Source organism: Erigeron canadensis, chromosome 1 (assembly GCF_010389155.1).
Source record: "Erigeron canadensis isolate Cc75 chromosome 1, C_canadensis_v1, whole genome shotgun sequence".
Classification (NCBI taxonomy): Eukaryota; Viridiplantae; Streptophyta; class Magnoliopsida; order Asterales; family Asteraceae; genus Erigeron; species Erigeron canadensis.
The window spans coordinates 52,065,543-52,074,289 of record NC_057761.1 but is presented as its reverse complement, the minus strand read 5'-3'; the positions used below and the strand labels follow the sequence as shown (position 1 = coordinate 52,074,289).

At 32.7% G+C, this 8,747-nt stretch overlaps 1 long non-coding RNA gene across 1 annotated transcript; it reads left to right on the top strand.

The window, feature by feature from the left end:
• The first annotated feature begins 4,455 nt into the window (after positions 1-4,455).
• On the top strand, positions 4,456-5,959 carry LOC122585698. The gene is made up of 3 exons (XR_006321770.1): positions 4,456-4,533; positions 5,667-5,725; positions 5,824-5,959. It is a non-coding gene; the product is annotated as an uncharacterized LOC122585698 (long non-coding RNA).
• The last annotated feature ends 2,788 nt before the right edge of the window (positions 5,960-8,747 follow it).

Here is an 8,747-nt window from a genome sequence, read left to right as displayed (position 1 = left end):
ATTTGGGATTAAACCAAATATCCATATCCCTTATATTCCTGGTGACACAACAAATGCTGCAGTAGAAGAAATCCACAGGGATAGAGAAGCTATGATTGCCCAACTTAAAAAGAACTTGGAATTGGCCAGGAACAGAATGAAGCAAATGGCAGACCAACACAGGTCTGAAAGGGTGTTTGAGGAAGGTGATTGGGTGCTTGTCAAGCTGCATCCTTTTACTCAGAGTTCTCTTAAAGCTCACCATTCCAGGAAATTGTCTGCAAGGTATTTTGGCCCTTTCAAAATACTGCAGAAAATTGGTGAAGTTGCATACAAGTTGGAATTGCCTGCAGAATCACAGATTCATTCCACTTTCCATGTTTCTTTGCTCAAGAAAGCTTCTGGCCCAGCTGTTGTTCCTACTCCATTGCCGGAAGTTGTTTCGACTCTTTTATATCCAAGGTCCATTGTGGATAGGCAGTTGATTAAAAAGGGCAAATCTTCTGGTGTTAAATTGTTGGTTCATTGGCAGGGTCTGCCATTGGAAGAGGCATCATGGGAAGATGCAGAAGACTTGCAAAAACGTTTCCTTGATTTTGATTTTTGGGGCAAAAATCTCAATTGAGGGGAAGGTATTGTTACATAGCTTATGTAAATAGAAATAATATTCGAATAATAAGTCCAAGGACTGAATATGACAATTTGTAAAATAGAAAGGTCAGGGACTAGAAGTGTTAAAAAGGAAACTTGTTTAGTTGAAGACGGTTACTAGCCGTTCTTTTGTCTATTGTATATATATTCATTCAATATATAGAAATACATAAATTTTGGTGTAATCACTTCTTCTTCTCCGATTTTCTCTCATTTCTCAAATTCACCTGTTACATTTATCCTGCAGAATCATCCCCATGGCGAATGGCGAGGTATCTATCTATTTTATATTGTTTCTTTTATTTTTAAAAAATTATTGTCTTCCTATATTAAATCTTGTATATATATTATATATCAATTTCTCAATAACTAATTTTTATTTGATTTGATTTGATGACATACAGTATATAGCTGCCTGTATCAACAATTCAACGGAGGCATATGTTCGTGGTACCTATGATGCTCAAATTGTTGCTCTTAAACATTATTGCCAAACTAAATTGGCTGTATGTGCTTCTTTTCCCCATAAAAATTAAAAATATTATTTAAATTTTTACAGCTCTATCAGTATACTTAATGTAATGTGTTACTGCAGGGTAAGCCTAACACTGTGGTTACCGTTTTATCTATGGCTTCACATACTTTCAGTAAGATGCCGATTCCTGAAACTAATTATGAAGCAATCAAGCTTTACTTATCAAGTATGTATTCTATATATATATATATATATATATATGTTGCCTTCTTTCTCATTAGTTAGTTTGATATATATATATATATATATATATATATATGTTGCTTTTTCTCATTAGTTAGTTTGATATATATATATATATATATATATATATATGTTGCTTTTTTTCTGATTAGTTAGTTTGCTATATAAATTTTATAGCATATTATTCTTTCATTTATATATATTTGTACATGATTTTTTTTTTATGTTTATTTTAGGGCACAATTTAACTATTAAAATATGGGTATATGTATGTGTGTATTATATGTATATGCTTATATATGTATTTGTTCCATCGAGTTTTTCAACTTTAAGTAATTGAAAACCCCAAAATACTTATATCATTTATTCATAATACTCTTATAAGAAATCTCAACCACTCATTTTTTTCTCTCTCCATAAATATCAACCACTTGTTTTTCTCTCTCCATTATAGATAATTTTATTTCTATAAATCATTATAAAATTTATATGGGTTTATTAAAATTCTATGTTCTTTCATTAGAGATGTCATTCGATATACTTTCGACGAATTTTTAAATCCAAGGAGCCAAGGCATTTGGCTATCACACTCTATGACATATCACCTCTTATGACCTATTACTCTCTATGACCTATCACCCCCACCATCTCACCGCCGCAACGTGCGGGTACTTTCTCTCGTATATGTATGAAACGACTCAAATACAAAACGACAAACTCTATTATATTTTAAAAAATTTCGCCATGACCTTATCGTAAATTCAACAACCCAACCTGTAAAAATTTTCCAAAAATCCTTGTGCAAGACCAACTCAAGCTTTTTCAAACTAAAATTTACCTCCAACTTACCAAACATAACTAAAACATAATTTTACTTGCCAACTATCATTTGACCTATCATATAAACTAGTCAAATGATCATAACTAAAACATATTACATACTACATCTTTACAAACTATATTTGATCATTTCACAACACAAAAAATAACACTTTCAAACATTTGTTCAAGAGCTTGGTTCGCAAAAGGGATTTACTATCACCAAAATTACACTACCTTCACCTCAAAATCTCTAACTAATTACTCCAACTTGGCTTTATCCTTTGATCCACATGAACCTATAAAATATAAACAACTAAAAGATAAGCAATTTTGCTTAGTGAGTACAAAATACAATTATGCAAGTTTTCATCATATCAATTATCTTAGGCTAGCACTATCATAACACTTTATCATATTACTTGAACTACTTGTACTAGCCAACTAACAAGCATATGGATCCATAGTTACTATTAACTCTACCTACAAGAGTTAAACCAAAAGTCAACTCTTGTAATCTAACTACCTACAAGAATGGACAATGCCAATTCTTGTAGTCTAACTACTAACATAAAGATACTTTGTACTAACCTTATTAACAACAACTTGCAAATAATCCTTAAGATAACTCGAACTCAAAACCTATTAAAATTGCAAAATATATGATTACTTATATAGCTTACTTAACTTTCCAACTAACCCATAACATACATATATTGTTGTGTTTGGCTAACTACATAATACACTTTTCTTATAAAATTCTCAAGTACATAATACAACTTTACTATACCATCTTTTAACAATATTTCTTTGTTATCTCAATTTCAATTCTAGTTAGCCAAACAACAACAATAACAATTATAACAATATGGGTTTTCATAAAAAATTACTTAAAACTGATGATGATAAATATTCATCATACAAATTTCATCTAATTCCATAGTATTATTAGCAATAAAGTTATAGAAAATAACAATAACAACTAAAATATTACCTTTATTTGAATTACTAGAAATCACTACTCTTAAACTTGAAATCCCCAAATCTCCTCTTGATGAACCCTAGTTATAACTTCTCTAATAATCCCAAATACACTATAAAGGAATATTGTTATTATTATTAGTTAAGAAACTTGATTTAGATTAAAAAGAATTAAATCCCCATTTGATTTTGGTGGACTTTTTCCTTCATGATTTGCATCTCTGGTCTGTTCTATTTCTTTCTTTCTTTCACGTCGCACCACACACACCCACACCCTTCTAATTCACAAGAATATTTTATGTATTTAATTAAGTTTTGATTTAACTAAAGGTATTTTATACTATTAGTTACACTTTATCCCCTATTGTTTATCTAACATTTTATTTAGGCACAAACATATTTATAAGGAAATGACTCATTTATCCTTACTAACTATAAAATATAATATCATAGTTAAAATATTACCGTTTAAAAATTGGGGCGTTACAATGTATATGTATGTATGTGGGCGCTAATCAGTTATCTGTGTTACTTTGCTTCCAGTGATATAGATTCGAATGTTGAGCAAATGAAGTCGTATGGAGAGAAATTGAAAATCAACAATATAGCTGTTGATATTGTCAGCTTCTATCTAGGGGGAAAGCGTGAAAGTACGATCATTAACAAATATGTGACAAAGGAGCTTGATGCATTGTTTGGTGAAGTCAACTGTCGCAACAGCCACATTAAACATGTTGAAGGTAAAGACGTGAAACCTTGCCCTTTATCTATTCACGAGGTTCTATCCGAGTCTATTTTCAGTCCCTCCAATCATGCTGATGGGGAGGTATCTATCTATTTATATTGTTCCTTTTATTATTATTTATTTTTTTAAAATTATTGTCTTCCTATATCAAATCTTTCATATATATATATATATACAAAAAACATGATATTTTCGATTTTAATGAATCAATGTGTTGTTAAACACTTAAATAATGATAATTAGTTATGCACTATGTTAGTTTTATGGACTTTTAATGCATCAAAATGATGTTTTTAAGGTGTTCTCACCGTTCTTATTTTAAGAGTGTTCTCACCGGAGTGTTACCCTATATATATATATATATATAGATATGTTGCCTTCTTTCTGATTCTTTATTTTGCTATATAAATTTTATATCATATTATCTTTTCATTTATGTATATATTTGTACATGTATTTTTTTAATGTTTATTTTAGTGCACAATTTAATTATAAATATATGCGTATATGCTTGTTTTCCAGAGATCCATCCTAGAGCAGGCTCCGTGCGATTTGAAGAAGTACTACTCGATGCCGTTGACATATGTATTTCCCAATGTCCCCCAAATAAGCAAAATAGGATACTTTTTCTTGTTGGAAGGTATGTAATACTTCTATGCTTAAAATGTGTGTATACGTGTATTATATGTATATGTGCGGGCGCTAATCAATTACGTGTGTTTCTTTGGTGCCAGTCCTGTATATACGACTAGTGTGCAAATGAAGATGGATGGATTGATGTTGAGAGACGCCTCTATAGCTGTTGATATTGTCACCTTTTATCTCAATAATCCGTTCATTAATAAGCAGTGTGGGATAATGGAGCTTGATGTATTGTCTGGTGCTGCTAACTCTGGCAACAGCCACATTAAACATGTTGAACCTAATGCCGTGAAACCTGTATCTCCATCTATTTGCGAGGTTCTATCCAAGTCTATTTTCAGTCCCTCCAGTAAGACAAATCATCATGAAAAAGAAAAAGGGAAGAGTCCTGCTGCTGGGGATAATAAACATGTCGGATCCGAAGCAGTACCTCTTGAGAATGAAGGGGTGAAGTTGGGCAAGCGGAAGGCTGTTTAATTGTTTTAATGCATGTCTATGTTGTCGGATGGTTTATGTTTGTTTATGTTTATCGTGTCCCTCTATGTATTTGTCACTTGGCGACAAGTGTTTGAATGACTTGTCATCGTACTAGCTTTTGAATCTGTTACATGTAGTATGTACTCATGGTGTTTGGGTCTTCTAGTCATTGCCAGCAATAAGAGATTAAGAGTTCATATTCTTTTAATGTTGGCATTTCCATCTATATCTTATCTATCTATCTATCTATCTACATAAAAGTTGGCATTTCCAGCTATACTCCTTTTTCTTCATCATCTGCTTTCAGCTATGTATGAAGGGTTTACCATGAAAGTGAGCCTTTTTATCTATTTATTTCCTTTAGCCTTTTAGGTTTTCCAGAGATTTATTCTTTCTATCTTTTCTTATTCATCTATTTCTTCTCCTTGATTTATTCATCTATTTGATGAGTTTTTTATTCAACCACTTTTGGTTGATAATATTTTTATTGATATGATTTTTTTTATTTGAATTGTACTATCGCAGTTTCTAATTTGCAGCCTCATTGGTAATTGGAGGTTACACTAAAGGTGTTCAATGAAATGCTTGAGACTCAAGTTTGTTATCTAAATTAAGATTTTGGTTTGCATCTGACTTTATCTTGTTTGTATCCAGGGAACTGATGATGGTCGCGTGGAATCTCCTGTTAGGATCAAAAGGAAATCTGATAGCGGGTATTGTTCTTTACCAAGTAGGTTCAAGCACAATGTTTTGGCTTGTTCATGTCTCTTTCTAAACTTTGAATGTGTCCTTTTCTTTTTATTTTCTGTAGTACGTAACTCTGATGGCTTGTGGAACTTTCTGCTACCCCGTCCAATCCCATCTGCCGACCTCCAGTCAGAAACTGCCTACAGAAGTGTATGTCTTATCATTACCTTTTTAAGATTATATACATATATAAAGGTTTGTCTGCACGTCTTGTGTAGGTCAATCCCTTCTGTTATATGATTGTTTCTTCTTGATGGAAAAAGCTTATCTGATAGTTGACTTCCGAGTTGGATTTTGTGAATAAATTTAAATGAATGAAAAGACATTGTTTTGGGCAACTAGTGATAATATGGCTATATGTCCTATAAAGTTCATGTTAGCGACAAGGTTCACTTTGTTTCAGCTCTTATTATCTGCCAGAGAGGGGAATGAGAACTACTAGTTGCTTGTGAATTCTCATGGGATCAAGTTCTTTCACATGTGATAAATGATAGATGTTCAAATGACTTAAATAATATTGAAACCCGAGAAATTACTTTTTAACACGCGCTTAGATCCATTCACATATCAACTATCATGTTTTCATCTTTTTTTTTTATTCTCATGTGAACCCCTCGCTCTTTTCACTTGTTGATGGACTTGATCATTTTTGAACCAACTTTTGCGATATCTAACCTTTATGTGTTTCTCCATTCTCTTTTGAACCTTGTATTTGTTTAGGCCTAAGGGTATGTGGTCTAGATGGCAAATAGATATACTTCCAAACATCGAAAGAAGTTCTCATGTTTTTTTTTCCCCACATTTCTTTTTGCTCGAGCCATTTTGGTTTATACAAGCCTGATTATGTTATCTTTTATATTGCACATATCTGTCAGTTGAAAATCTAAATTAATCACGTTCCTGCAGGATGATACAACTATACAAGTGTACTGGATTTAAATGAGATCCAGCGGTTTGAATTATTAAGAAACAACTTGAAAGGCGAGTCTAAAGAAGTGCAAAATGCTCTGAGAATGAAGAGGTTCTCTTGTTATTGTACTTTAAACCTTGTTAGTAGTTTATATTCTCAGTTCCTTAAGAGCATGGTCCCTGAAAGAGAAGGCTTATGGACTGTTAAATGTCAGATCATAAATGTAAGGCGGCAAAAAAAGCAGGGTTTGTTTGGTTAATTTAGGCATTTGACCCGTTTTGCGAGCCAACTAATCCCAAGGCTACCACCTGATTTACGGGTTTCCCGGAGTCGTCGCTGACTCACTGGTGAACCTCCGTGGCCACAAGGGGGTGTATCTTTTTCTCCTAGGATTCGCATTTGGGACCTCAGGGTGGGTCATAATGGGATTGGGTTAAACCAGGTAACTTTAATGTCCGCATGTGTGTCAAAGTATGTTGGCTAGAGCCGGCACATATATTTGTTAATTAAACGCCCTAAACATTTCAATACATGTTTACTGACTTCTAACCATTTAAACCCGTTTCAGGTGTAGCTAGTATTTTTAAATTTCTAACCTGTTTGACTCATTGTTATTAAACACAATCTGAATAACCCGCTTTGATTAAAGTAGGTTTAAATCACCTCCGCTATGTATATAAAGGGTGGTTGGATAAGAATGAGATGATCAGATGATGTGCGCGTGCAGTTTTCGGTCGCATTATGGTTTAGGGTATTTGTGGAGTTTAGAAGATTAATAAGATCTGTTTGCGTAGTAACTATTTCCTCCTGTTCTCCGAGTTGTTGATCGAATATGGACGTGATATACAAGTTTAGAATAGGAAAATAAATAACGAACAAAGATGATATTGCTTGGATTATTTTACAAATCGTGTAGTCATTGTCAAATTAAACCTATTTGTGGGTACTATACACAAATGATTTAATCGGATTAGATGTGAAATGTTCAAGAACAGAACTTGGAAATTTTCGTATTGAGAATACAAGAGAAAGAAAGAACCGGTACATCTTTTTGTACAAGGGATATCTATATAGATAAAACTCATAAAAGTGGGAATAGTTGTGACTGTACGTCTAGAACTAAAACCGTCCATAGAACCGTTCCATTCTTTTATTCATATTCCCTTGACAACATTATTTTCCTCTTTTCTTTTTATGTTGACCAAAAAGTCATGCACATGTTGTCTGACATGTTTTGCCACATTCGACTTAAACCAATTTATATAACTAACGTTTATATAAATATAAACCGCATATTATGTACATAACTTGAATAATCTATATTGAATTTTATTATAATTAATTAAGCATACACTCCGCATCTCTCAACTCGTTAATTAAACTGTAAAATTCACTTGGTCGATCAACAAGTCAATCCAATATCACTAAAATTATGTTAGTTATAATAAATAACCAACATGAGTCTTTTTAGGGGTTGTTTCCTTGCTCACAATAATATCATTGTTAACCTACAAATTCTGAAGTGATCTGTTTTTGTGTCCGGTTTGATATAATTTCATAATTTATAATTATCGGTTCCCTTCATTTGCGTATAGGAGGATATCAAAATGACTAGTGATCCTGCCAATTATTCTAATTAAAGGGATTCAGCTGGTCAAGGCTGACGAGAAAGACAATATCATTGAAAGGTCCATAAGCAAGTTTACCCAAAGCAAGTTCAGATCGACTGATTTTGTTTCTTGTTGATTAGACAATATACCTTAACAGTGCTAACTAGTTATTTACCGGACTTAATACATATAATAAAATCATCTTCCCATCTTCTAATACTATAGTTGCAATTTAAACATGTGCGCATCATATCTTCGTTAATCTGTGATTAAAAGCTAAAACAAAACAGGAGAGAAGACATATTTGCCTTTATTGGTCATTCTCTCTAATGTTGAAGATACACCTAAACCATGATTTCTGATGCATAGATCACTCAAGTGGGCCAATGTTGGCTGCTATTCAAAGATATGTACCATCACTTGTGAGCACTACGTAGGCTTAGGCACTCGTAATTAACAGAAATAGGT